The following is a 12,742-nucleotide window of genomic DNA, read 5'->3' as shown; positions in this document are numbered from 1 at the left end:
TACAGCTGCAGACTCTCTGGCAAGTGCCACAGGTGGTGGTTAAAGAGTGAGTCAGACCATAGATGTCTCAGTGCTGTTTCTTTTCCTTCTATTTCTATTATTTTTCTGCCTACAGGGCAAGACAATTTTCCTTAAGGATATTTCTTCTCTTGCAAGGTGTCACCATGTAACCCACTCCCAGGTTAGTTTTTCCCAATTTGTAGTGCCAATGCCTCACTTAGCCTTGAGGCTGTCCTTGGAGTGTTTCCTCTAAGCCCTGCATGTCCTTTGTCCTTGGCTGAGTCGGGATTATAGGAATTGTTTTGGTAAACATACATTAGGCATGCACACACAGTGCCCTGTCCCCTGCAGCTGATGTTGAATAATCAACGTTTTCATAGTGGTGGTGTTAGCATCAGTGAGGACACTGGCATTTGTGCAACAATCCTTCCATTTTATGCCAGGATATTCCAGAGGTAGCACTGGTAATGGCATTCCATGCTTTTCAGCTGGTCCTTGTAGGTCACTCAAACTTCATGGCTGTGGAGAAGAGCTGGATTTACCACAGCCTTATGTAGTAGGAGCTTTGTTCAAGTCCTGATGTCATGATAATTGAATGCATGATGTTTCAGTCTTCCAAAGGCAGAGCTGATATATTGGATCGTATACCAGACCTCATCATCGACGCTAGCCTTGTTTGAGAAATGGCTGCTGAGGTATGCAAAGTGTTCAGCATTCTTCAGCTTCTGTCTGTCAATGAGGATCATTGCTGGGGGAGATAATTGGCCCAGAGCTGGTTGGTGAAGCACCTTTGTTTTTCTGATGTTAAGGGTGAGTCCCAGGCCCTGGTTGTTGGCTCTGGATTTAGGCCCCAGATGTCTTGTTCTGGGGGCAGGGAATCCCACCCTCAGACCGACCACGACCTTGCCTTTTGATAATAGGCAAATATATTGATATACAGTGATAACAGAAAAGAAACAATACAAATAATCAATACTATATATCTACCAAGTCTAGGGCTTTGTCATCAGAGTCAAAGTACATCTGGCCAGGATGCAGTCTTCACTCTGAGGCTCTTTTAGATGTCGGATGTCAGCAGTTTGGAGGTGGGATACTGAGCCCCGCCCCCTCCCCCTTTAGTGGGGTGGAAGAGATGGGCTGGTGGAGTGCCCTCTGTCCATGGTGGGATGGGGACAGGGACCCTCTCGGGGAGGAGGACAAAGATGAGGAGAGGCCCAGGCAGAGGGCGGAGAGGAGGGTCCCTTCGTTACTTTCAAGTTTCTGTTTTTGTGTTCTTCTTCCCTCCTGATGACTTTCTATCTGTGGCTATCGCTGATTGTTCTCTTTCTGTGGTTGTCATACTGTCCATGTCTTGTTCTGTCAGCATATTCCAAGTCTATCATATGCACACTCTTCTTAAAGCAGGACTTTCAGGCCCCCTTCTTTGGCCTTGCATGCTGGTGCCACCTTATTTCATGTTATGGAATAGTATGGTACTTGCCCCCAGTTTCTCAGACTACGTGTGCTTGTTTGTTGGACAGCCTGTCTGCTTCTGAAGGCTGAGAAACTGTGAGACCCAGGCTCTTAGAAATCAATTAACCCCTACTGTCCATTCGGAACCATTCTAATATACATATATATACATACACACACACCCCTATATGGCAATTCCCAAAAACCAAACCTTTAAATACCATTCTTAAGCCATCAATAGTATGCGTGAGAAGCAGCTAAGGGCCATTTGTAGTTTTCCTCCATATGTGCAATGACAGCACAATCATTGGTGTACTGAAGTTCCACAACCAAGGCCAAAGTAACTTTGGTTTTGGCATGGAAGCGGGAGAGTTTGAAAAGGTTCCCACACATCCTGTACCCTATGTTGATGCCATGTGGCAGATGGTCATGGATGAGCGTCTTGATGACTGCAAGAAAGACGGAAAACAAAATTGGTGCGATCACATAGCCCTGCTTGATGCCAGTTCAAATGACAAAGGGCTCCATAACAGAGCCAATGCATAGGATGGAGGTAGTCATCTGGTCATGAAGGAGTCTTAGGATAGTGATACATTTCCCTGGGCAGCCAAACTTCAATAAGATCTTCCATAGACCCTCGTGGTTATCAGAGTCAAAGGCTTTGGTCAAGTCAATGAAGGCCATATACAGCCTCTGGTGTTGTTCTCAGTATTTTTCCTGGATCTGCTGGGCCACAAGGATTATGTCTGTGGTGCCTCTTGAAGGTCTGAAGCTGCACTGAGACTCAGGAAGGATTTTCTCAGCAAGAAGGAGCAGTCAGTTCAGCAGAATTTGAGCAAGGATCTTCCCAGCAATGGAGAGGAGGCCAATACCTTGATAGTTTTTGGAGTCAGACTTAGCTCTCTCTTTAAAAATGGTGATGATTTTGGCATGCCTTAGGTCAGCAGGAATTTTCTCAGTGTTCCAGATTTTGAGAGAAAGTGTGTGGAGCTTGTTGGTCATAGTTTCCTCACCAGTTTTGAACAGCTCAGCTGATATGCCATCAGGGCCAGATGCTTTGTTGTTCTTCATCTGTTACCACCCACTGGATTTCTTCAGAGGCTGGTGGATTGGCAAGTGTTTCCCTTACTGGATGCAGTGGGATAGATTTGATGGTTTCATCAGTCACCATCAATTTTTGGTTCAGGAGCTTTTGGTAATTGTCCGTCCAACAGTTTTTGATGGACTTGTTGTCTTTGAGGAGTGTATTGCCATTTTCAGATCTAAGTGAGTTGAGTCTGCAAGAACTTGGTCCGTACACAGCCTTGATTGCACTGAAGAAGCCTCATATGTTATGATTGTAAACAAGTTGTTGTATTTCTTCACCCTGTCTTCCCACCATTTGTTTTTGATTTCTCAAATCTTCCTTTAAGCTTTGGCTTTAAGCCATTAAAAACTTCCCTGCTTCTGACTGGACATAGGATGGTTTTGCCAGTCACAGAAAGATTTACTCTTCTGATCAAGAAGGGTTGAGATCTCAGTGTTGTTTTCATCAAACCAGTCCTCATGGTGTCAGGTGATAAAGCTAAATGATTCCATGCAAGCCTCATGGATGGTCTCCTTTAGAGCTTGCCAATCTTCTTCACCACGAGTATTATCAATTTCAATCCTAACATTGGGGAATTTCTTGCTAAGATATATTCAGAGGGCTTTGCCATATTTAGGCACCTGAATGCATTTGGCACTGTCTTTAGACTGATTTAAGTTATTTTCAATATTTCAATGCAACCCTAATGGACATGATAGAGCTCAGTATGAGATGATTGGTCCAGCAGTCATCAGCTCCTCTCATAACACACACGATATGAATGTCTTTTAGATCACACGCTCTTATGATGACATCGAGAAGGTGCCATGTTGTGTTGTACCTGTTGTTTTGTCTGAAGTTAGTGTTAGTAATGACAAGGTCATGCTCTGTACATTTACTGAGTAAGAGGATGCCACTGGAATTGGCCTTGCCCACTCTTTCCTTCCCAGTGGTGCCTTTCTATACGTTAAAGTTCCAGGCTCTTGCACTGAAATCTCCAAGGAGGATGATCTTATACTCTTTTGGGATGATAGTCAGGATTTCATCAAGGTCCACATAAAACTGTTCTTTCTCTTCTTCCTCAGCATTAAGTATTGGGGCGTATGCACTGATGATGGTAACAAACACATTGTTGGTCAGCTGGAGGTGAAGAGTCATGAGGTGCTCGTTAATGCCAACAGAGAATTCAGTCATTTGGCTGACAGTCTTGTTCTTAATGGCAAGACATATGTCGTGTATTTGCCTGTCATTTGCAAGTATCCCTTTCCAGAAGAGCATATAGCCACCCCCTTCTCCCTCAGATGGCCTTTGTCTTCACATCTGGTCTTGCTGTTGTATTGCAAGAGTTCTCAGGTGACAATAGCTGTGTTGTGTTCAGGTGTGTCACTGTTCAGGTCATCTAGTAGGGTTTGTACATTCCAGGATGCAAAGACATTTTTGTTTTGATTACAATTTGAGTGATCCCCCTGGAAGTGGTCATCCAGTTGGGTAAAATAAGGTGGGACAGCCTATGTTGGGGCACATTTTCTAGCCTTTTTCCCATGCAGGGCGAGCCATGGGTTCCTAAAAAGGATTGCTCAGTCATGATTACAATTGCTGAATTACCCTTCTGTCCCATTCCAAGGGTAAAGTGATCAACATACAACCACCACCTGCATGTAGATCTGTGACTAGGGACTCCCGGTAATCACTTTGTCTATCCCCTTTGCTGCATGTCCATCGCCATAGGTCTTTGTAGAGATTATGGATATTGGTGATTGGTTACTGTGGTGGAAGTTGGATCCAGTGAGAAAAGCCAGCATGTGGCTTGTTTTACATGAGGAGGCTGTTGTGTACTGGCAACTGCATGGATCTTGGTGGCGGAGAAACCCGTGTCCAGTGGCAAGGAGATCCAAGGTGACTGGGATTACTCTTCCACTGTGGCCTTCATCCATCTTTGCAGCCATTGAAAAGATGCTTTCTTCATCTGTCTGCTCCACCATTGAGGTCTTTGTTATATTGTGTTGGACTGCTCTTCATCTGATACTTCACCTTTGACTTTACTACCATGGATGGCCCTACCAGGAGGACAAAACTCCTGATGATGTTGCTCTTAGAATCATCAGTACATGCTGACCTTTCCACCCTGTCAAAGAGGCAGTCCATGGAGAGGACTGCAAAGGTGTTTATGTACTTAAAAACGTACTTAGAGTTGCCTTGGTACTTTTGAAAATGCTACTAGGTACATACTGCATCTTTAGGCACTTAAATATCTTTAAATATCTGGACATTGGCTATTTCAGAGCTGGGAGCTATATAAGCAGCTAGACAGGACAGTGTTAAGACAGTGGTTCTCAACCTTTTTAGACTCCAGGCATCCCTCTGAAAATTCCAGCTTGTAGTTTTCATTTGATTTTTTACTACAGAAAAATAATAGTGCAATTCTTCTGTTGCCAAGAGCTCCGAAAGACCACTACAGATCAGAATGTTATTAGCACTATGGATTCCTAATTGAAGCCTCTGGGCTTATCTTGTGAATCGTGTTTGCACGCCTAACAGTGCTAACATTTTGTAGCACCCCACAGAACCCTTGAAAGGATCTCAGGGCACCCCAGGATGCTGGGCCACATAGTTGAGAAACACTGGTACAAGGGATCAAGGTTCCCAGTTGTGATGTTAAAGCCAGATACATTCACAGTCCCAGCTGCCAAAGGGTTAAGAGCACTACTTTGCAGTGAGGGTCTAATGATAATGACAGCTGTGATCTTGTCTTGACACAACAACAAACATTTAATGTAACTGGATGAGTTTTAGTTAAAAGGAATCGGTGTAGTAGAGAAAAGTCTCTGGTTCCCTCCTCCCAAGTCACCGCCATTCTGTAGATTAAAACTCCACTCCCTGGTAAGATCCACAAGTGTGGCCCCAGACCATAATCCAGTCTGGCTCCCATTGTCCTATGCCCGGATATCATGCGTGTAGTTTGGCTGGATTGCCTATTTTTGCTGTTCAAGTGAGTCGGGGCTGCAGGCATACACAGCATCAGTTAGAGGAGTTGCTGCCTCTGTACCAAATCACTGAACTGGAATTCAGTTTCACTGCTTGTCGTGCTTTTGCTTGCTGTTGAGCTGTGGGTGTGGCACCCCTACAGTCACTTCACAGCCTCCAGTAGCCTACTGGTGGGAGAAGCTAACTTCTGTCCTCTAGCCCTTCATGTGCTCAACCAGTGAATAATGCTTGTTTTTTCCATATGGTGGAGCACTTGAGCCAAAAAAATATTCAGGGCTCAGTTGCTCTCTGAGCAGTCTCAGCAGCAGTGCTTGTTCAGGGAGAGGAAATCATTTAATAGATTAATAAGCAGTTGATGCTGGAGTAGTTCAAAGGGCACTAGTTCTTAAGCTGAAATGAGCATCTTAGCGTGACCAAGAGAACTGGTGTCCTTATAACACTAAAGAGTTAATTCCACCTTTGATGAAGTGGGATGAAAAGGAAGTCATGAATCAAAGCAGAACATTAAGTTCTAACAATAAAGCATGTTAACCCCTTTTCTATATATTTAGATATTTGGGGAAAGCCTTGGGGAAGCCTTTGCTAATGCTAAGTTCATAGAGGAAAGGCTTAGGGTGAAATGAACATTATGAAGTTGGCACTAAGAAATGCTGTTTCTTGTTAGCTAAGAGCCTTAGGCGGAATTGTTTGCTTCCTGAACTGTCATCACTAGTTGTATCACTGCCCTTTTGCAAGTAATAATTAATTGAACAGTCACAAGTATGGTAAAAAATGATACCAATACCCTGAAAAGAATCAGCATATCAACTAAAATACATGATTTATTATGTTTAAGGGCTTATTCTGTTCACTAGGCCATAAGTCACTGGCCACCTCTAATTTTAAAATATTTCCTTTGAAAATGATGTTTGTGTTTCAGCTACTGTATATTGACCAGAGAGAAGAATTCCTTCCAGACTTGGGAAGAACTCAGGTTTCCAACTACCTATCCTTGAGGTAAAAGAGAAAGAACAAGTGCAGAGCCAGAGCTCTGCTGATAATGATTCCAGCGATAGAGTCTGCATGCTTTGCTGTTATGTGCCATGACAACAGCTAAAACGGAGTCTCTGCATGTAGAAATTTCAGTACTAAAATGCATACTTACTTTGCTGGGGTCAAGTGCACTGGTCTTAAGCAGGGACACAGAACTACTTAGCTGATTCATTCTGGCAGCTAGACCAGGTAAGCACTATTAACTTTGACCCATGAGTATAAAAGGATTTGAATATCTTAAGACACAAGAAAACTAGACTAGGGGATTTTGCAGGGAGAAATGTTAGGAGCAGGAAGACCTTCAGGTTGCTTTGTTTGTAAGTCTTTATGTTTCCTTTAGTTTAAAATAAACCCTGGGAGGTTTCTTTATACTGTATGCAATGGTAAATTTATCCCATGTGCAATAATTCTTCAATTTGTACGAGGGAAAGAAAGTTGACATTCAGCATAGTAATGCATAGAAGAGGAAGGCTCTTCTCCAACTTCCATGGCAGTACCAGTAAGCTATTATAGTTTAAAGACAAGCAAATATAGATAACTAACTTTTGCAAATAAAACTTTTACAAAGATATCATGTGAATAGGAACAGGAATTCCTTGTTATACATCTACCCTTTCAAAAGAAAAAAAACAGGATTTACAAGCAATAAAGGGAGAACTCTGATGGTAGACTGCCCTGTAGTAGAGAAACTGAGAGCAAATATCAAGTCTGCATGCAAAACCCAGTTGTCCAGGTGTAGTGCCTCTGAGCCTTACTCATTTTGAATCTACTTCAAGAGTTACCCAAGGTCTTTGTCCCCAGGGGAGTGCTCTTTCTCTGCATGTAATGTGCACAATTCAATTGACCACAATACTGCTCCTGGCATGTTCTGCACTGACAAATCTTCTTTCATCTGCTCTCAATTCTTGTCTTGTTCTAACTGATTTGCTTAATATTAACAGGAAAAAATATCAACAGCTTTTTTCTTTCTGGCCTCAGCAGGGACTCTCCCTGCCATGGCTGTTCTAACAAGGAGGCTCTAGATGCTATAGTTCTTCCCTGCTCACTGTGAGATAAGTAAGTGGTATTTCCATTTTACTGACAGCTCCTCAACAGTCAGTGAAGGGTTGACAGAGTCAGATCAGGGTTTTGTGCTGGAAGTAACCAGTTATCCTGTATTTTCTGGGATAGTCCTAAACTTTGGGGAAGTTCTCTGAAGTTTCTGAGGACCCCCTGAAACAGGAGTTGTGCCCCAAATTTGAGAAGTAGGCATGGCTAGTACCATAGTGTTTTGTTGTATCAGCCAAGAGGACTCAGCAAGATGCTGCCTGGCACAGCAGAAACGTGGCTATGCTGTTTCTGGTCTTGGCAGACAGGCTGCTTTCTGAACCATAGATTCCTAGATTGTAAGGGGCTGGAAGGGACCTCATAAGAACATCGGATCCAGCCCCCCTGCACTAGGCAGGAAAGATAACTGGGGGTCAGGTGACCCCAGCAAGGTGACCATCCAGTCTCCTCTTGAAGATTTCCAGGGTAGGTGATTGCACCACCTCTGGAGGGAGTTTATTCCACAGTCTGGACACCCTAACTGTGAAGAAGTTTTTCCTAGTGTTATGCCTGAAACGGTCTTCTAAGAGTTTGTTGCCATTTCTCTCTATTTTCCCTAAGAGCGCCCTGGTGAACAGTTGTTCGCTGAGCCCTTGCTGTATTATCAAGCTGCTACCACATCCCCTCTCAGCCTTCTCTTCTTTAGGCTGAAGAGACCCAGGTCCCTCAGCCTTTCCTCGTATGGCTTGCCTTGCAAGTTTCCGTTCATATGGGTGGCTCTCCTCTGGACTCTCTCAAGCTTTTCCATGTCCTTGTTGAAGTGTGGTGCCCAGAACTAGAAGCAGCTTGGCTGCATTTGCACAGTGCTGAACCAGAAGCAGTATGGCTGCGTTCATGTGGGACTGTGCCCAGGCCAGCTAATTATCTCTGCCTCTCAGTGCTCTATGAGCGCAGCTATAATTAGCTTGGCCACAGCACCATGCAAATGCAGCCAAGCTGCTTCTAAGTTTGGGAGGCAGGCCATGGCATAGCACCGCTTCATACCTTTTTGCAGCACCACAGTATTGCAGCCATATTAAGCAGAGCCAGGAATTGCATAGACTGCCCCTCTGTGTGTAATCTGTTCCCCTCTCCCCAATTCCAAAGGTCTATGAGGCATCTGGGATTGTCTCCTAGATTTTTCTCTCTGAAAGTTGGTTTCTTTAAGCCTAGTTCATTAGGGTTCATGTAGGCTCCCATATAGCTTTTAAGCAGGTATCTAAATTTTTACTTAGGTTGGTCTCCATCATGTGCTTAATACACTGCCTAGGTAGTAAACTGTGGTACAATAAGGTGAGCGGCCCAGTGATGCACAATGAGTTAGCCAGAAACTGAGTTCAGAAGTCTTGAGGTAATCCAAGCCCACTGTACTGTAAGTGCCTTTTAATCCTAAAACATGCCCAATTTAAATGCATCTCTACAATATGAGCAACAACACTTCCTTGAGAAGCAGTTACATCAGCCCCTTCTTGGGAGCCAGGATATCATGCCAAATAACCGTTGTAATTTCAGCCAATACCAGCCATCTCTCACTTCTGGAAGTTACAGTTACTGGAAGTGGTAACACAATGGTTTGCCAGGCCTAGTTTGCAATTTAATGCCCGGTGCATCAGTCCTGGCATGCAGAGTGGTTTATCTGCTCCAGCGAGTAAGCTAGCTGTCTCAAGATTTGAGCTTCCTAACTAATTCCCTCCCCTGGAGTGGGTTTTTAGATCTATATGGTATTCTGTGTCAGCCACTTAACTTTAACAGATACAAGGAAGGGAGATGAAGAAGCTGGTGCTAGAGGACAGAAGGGGACTGCTCCCTGCAAACTTAATCCTGAACTTCCTTAGTTCAGTGGGATCTGAAGAGCTAGGAGCTGATCCATGACCTGTGGGCTGGCCTCTCTGGAGTTCACAACTTGCTACTTTCACCAAGTGCTCTGTGAGGTCACAGAGCATGGCCTGAAGATGGCTCACTAGCCATTCTTGCTTTGACCCTGAAGACTTTGTTTCTGAAACCTTTCCAGCTCTTAACGTCTTCAGGGTTTAGTTTCTTCAATGCATTCTTTCTTCCAGAGTCCATGAATTAGATACTCCTCTATCTGTTTTCCTTCATTGTTGGCTTTGTCCCCAACTTCTAACTTTCAAAAAGTGTTGTTGCAATGAAAGGTGGCTAAATAATGGCAATTTTGATAAGACATTTTCCTTCTGCCCTGTCCTTTTCTGCTTCCTTCTGGTTGTCAGTGTTGAAAAGTAGGTGCTATTTGATGTACAAAGTTTTCTTTTCCCAGGCTCTTATCCTACTGCAGTTTGAAGTGAGTTCTATTGCTATCTGAGAAGCCAATGGCATCATGTCTCTTTCATAAACTACAACTATCCCTCTTGTGTCCTTTCGCTGGTTTAGCTCCATGGCTGGCTGGCTAGAGCATATGAGCTGTACCACCGCTCTTTCCAAGGGTGGACACTGAACTGCTCAAGCATATGACATACTTAGCAGAAATATTTATCTCCTGTATGTCTGGTGGGAGTGTCCTGTGACTCTCCAAACATCTAACAAGTGTCTACAGTTCAAGTTCTTTGAAAAATGCATTAAATGGTTGTAAGGGATAAAGTTACACACCTGCAGACTGAAAATTGTTCTTCCTCTATTTATAGTGATATTTTAAGTTATTGCATTCAGACAAATTTTGAAAACCAAACTTTTTGATGTTGTTTGCTTACTGTTCGCAATTAATTCAGCTTGGCTAATTGAGTTGGACAGAGCACAAACATGTTTGTTCCTAGCTGGATTCCTTACCTGGTTCTCATCTGTCACTCCGATACCGTTGTTGTCTGAGCTCACATCACAGTGGTTAGGTGATTCCATATAGGTTAGTTTGAGGTCATTTTGGTTTCACTTTAGTTCAGTGTTTGATTTGCTTGGCTCTGGATTTGGTCACTGTGTTTTTCATTTTGGACCTGTTTTTCATGGAGTGAGGTCAGAGCTATACATGTATGCTGTGTGTGCACCTAATTGTGCATACACATGTGCATTCCATCCCCTTTATATCAATCAGGGCCTTAGTCCTATAAAACCCCGGGTAACAGGAATGATAGTGACATGTTTAGCACTGTAATTCACTAAGGGTGCCGTCTACCATCCATGTTTACTTCTTCAAGAAACCAAAATGCCATCAAAAAGGGACTTCCCTTTTTTCTCCACTTGTTGTCAGTCTTGTCTGTTTTGACTGAAACCTCCTTACAACAAAGACTGTCTGGATATGCTCTGCTTAAATACTCTTCCTCAGTGTGTCCACTCTGCCATTGAGAGAGACAGATGACTGAGCTAGATGGATCTGAGTTCTGACCCAGTATAGTAGTATCTCGTAAGTTTTTCCTGGGCTGCATTTGCACAGTTCTCAGCATGATGGGATCCTGAACAAGGCTTACTAGACAATAATTATTAAACAATAAAGATGGATGGTGTTCCCTCTCAAATGCAAATTACAGCAGCTCAGGGGCCCCTGGAAGGTCACCAGTGCCACATTCTACATTTTGCTTTCTACATTAGAGAAATGAAGCTTTGTGTCTCAGATCAGCATCCTTCAGAGATGTAGGTTTTAATAGATCTGTGGCTACCTAAGACTTCATGGTCATTACTATATTACCATAATGGTTGCTCAGCATTTTATGATGGCAGAGAGGCTAGAACCTCAGATCTTCCTGCTTTAAAAGCCTACCCACTATCACTGGAGATAATGCTCCTTCAGCTAAAGCAGGATTAAAGTTCATAACACACAGATAGGTTTGCTACCATCCAAGAGAAGAGAGCAATTATTCATGTGTGCATGCACACACATGCCAGTTTTGTCACAAACTCTCAAATAAAAGCAAAGCTTATAATCAAGCATTTAGGATAAACAGAAGTATAGACTGATTCATCAGTTGGACCTTTGCTTATGGCAGGGTGGCTGCCCAGGACTCCATAACAATAGTAACAGTAGACCACAGGATGGATGTGCAGCACCAATATATTGAGCCGCAGGAGAATCCTTCACTGCAGGGAGTTCTAGGGCTGAAGTTCTGACCAGCAATTGATCCCAAACAGTAAGTGGCAGTGACATACACCAAGGTTACTGCACACAGCGCTATTTGAAATGTGTTCAAATATCACGTTTGCAGAGCTTTGTTGATTTCCCCTTCTCAGTTATTTTAGTGCATTTATTCCTATTCTATTATCTTCTGTTACAAGTCAGACCTGAAAATTTCTATTTTCCACCCTTATGTGAAATGTAATTGGTTTTGTTCTCAGCAGACCTGCAATCTCATATCATATGAGCACCAGGTGCACTCAGGAAATACTGTTATACTTTCACCATGCGTGTCTTATTTGCGGTTGTGCTAAAGGGTTAATTATTGTGTCCCTTTTGAAAAGATGTTCTGCATTTAAAAATGAACCAGAGGTGTCCAAACCCTTGCAATCCCAGGCACAAAGTCCTGGCCCAAGCATATGGTTTGTTCATCCTGTGTTTGAGGACCCCCTGCTATTTCCACCACACACATTCCTTCCAGTCTCTCTCAACCCTGTGGAGTTTAGTTGGTGGAGGTCTGTCTCCATGAAAGAGTGACTTATAAGTACCATGGCAAAGCAGCCATTCCCCATGGCCAGAGTTATAGATAGTTTGTTCTGTGTTAACTTTACATAGTTTCAGTGGTCTTGGGGTTAATTATTTTCATTCATTATTGGGCAGCTATTTCTAAAGCTACAGCAGCAGTGGCATAAACAAGGAGGTCTTGTCCTGCAGACCTGTAGTCCTGCCATTGGGTTCAAAAGCAGTGGTTAGTTCTAGGGTATGACAGAGGTGGGTTGAGTTCCACATCCAAAAAGGGCCCAAATCTAGTTTCTTTTTTGACAGATAAGTAACACTCAGCTAAAAAGTTAGCTGTGTAAGTAGACAAGGTTCTTTGGGTGAATCTGATATCTTTTATTAGACCAACTTAAATAGTTGGAAAACAATTATTAAGCAAGCTTTTGGGTCCAAAAACCCTTCATCAGGCTAAGGAAGTTTCTGCAGTTGGTGTGTGCTCTTCCTGGATGGAATGAAAAGTAAAGCAGCCAGAGGCTGGGCTGGTCTGCATACAAGACAGGCAGTCAGTGAAAATGGAGATTGAGAAGGCA

Source organism: Gavialis gangeticus, unplaced genomic scaffold, assembly GCF_001723915.1.
Source record: "Gavialis gangeticus isolate Ggan-Ray unplaced genomic scaffold, GavGan_comp1, whole genome shotgun sequence".
NCBI lineage: Eukaryota > Metazoa > Chordata > Crocodylia > Gavialidae > Gavialis > Gavialis gangeticus.
This window is presented reverse-complemented; position numbering follows the sequence as displayed.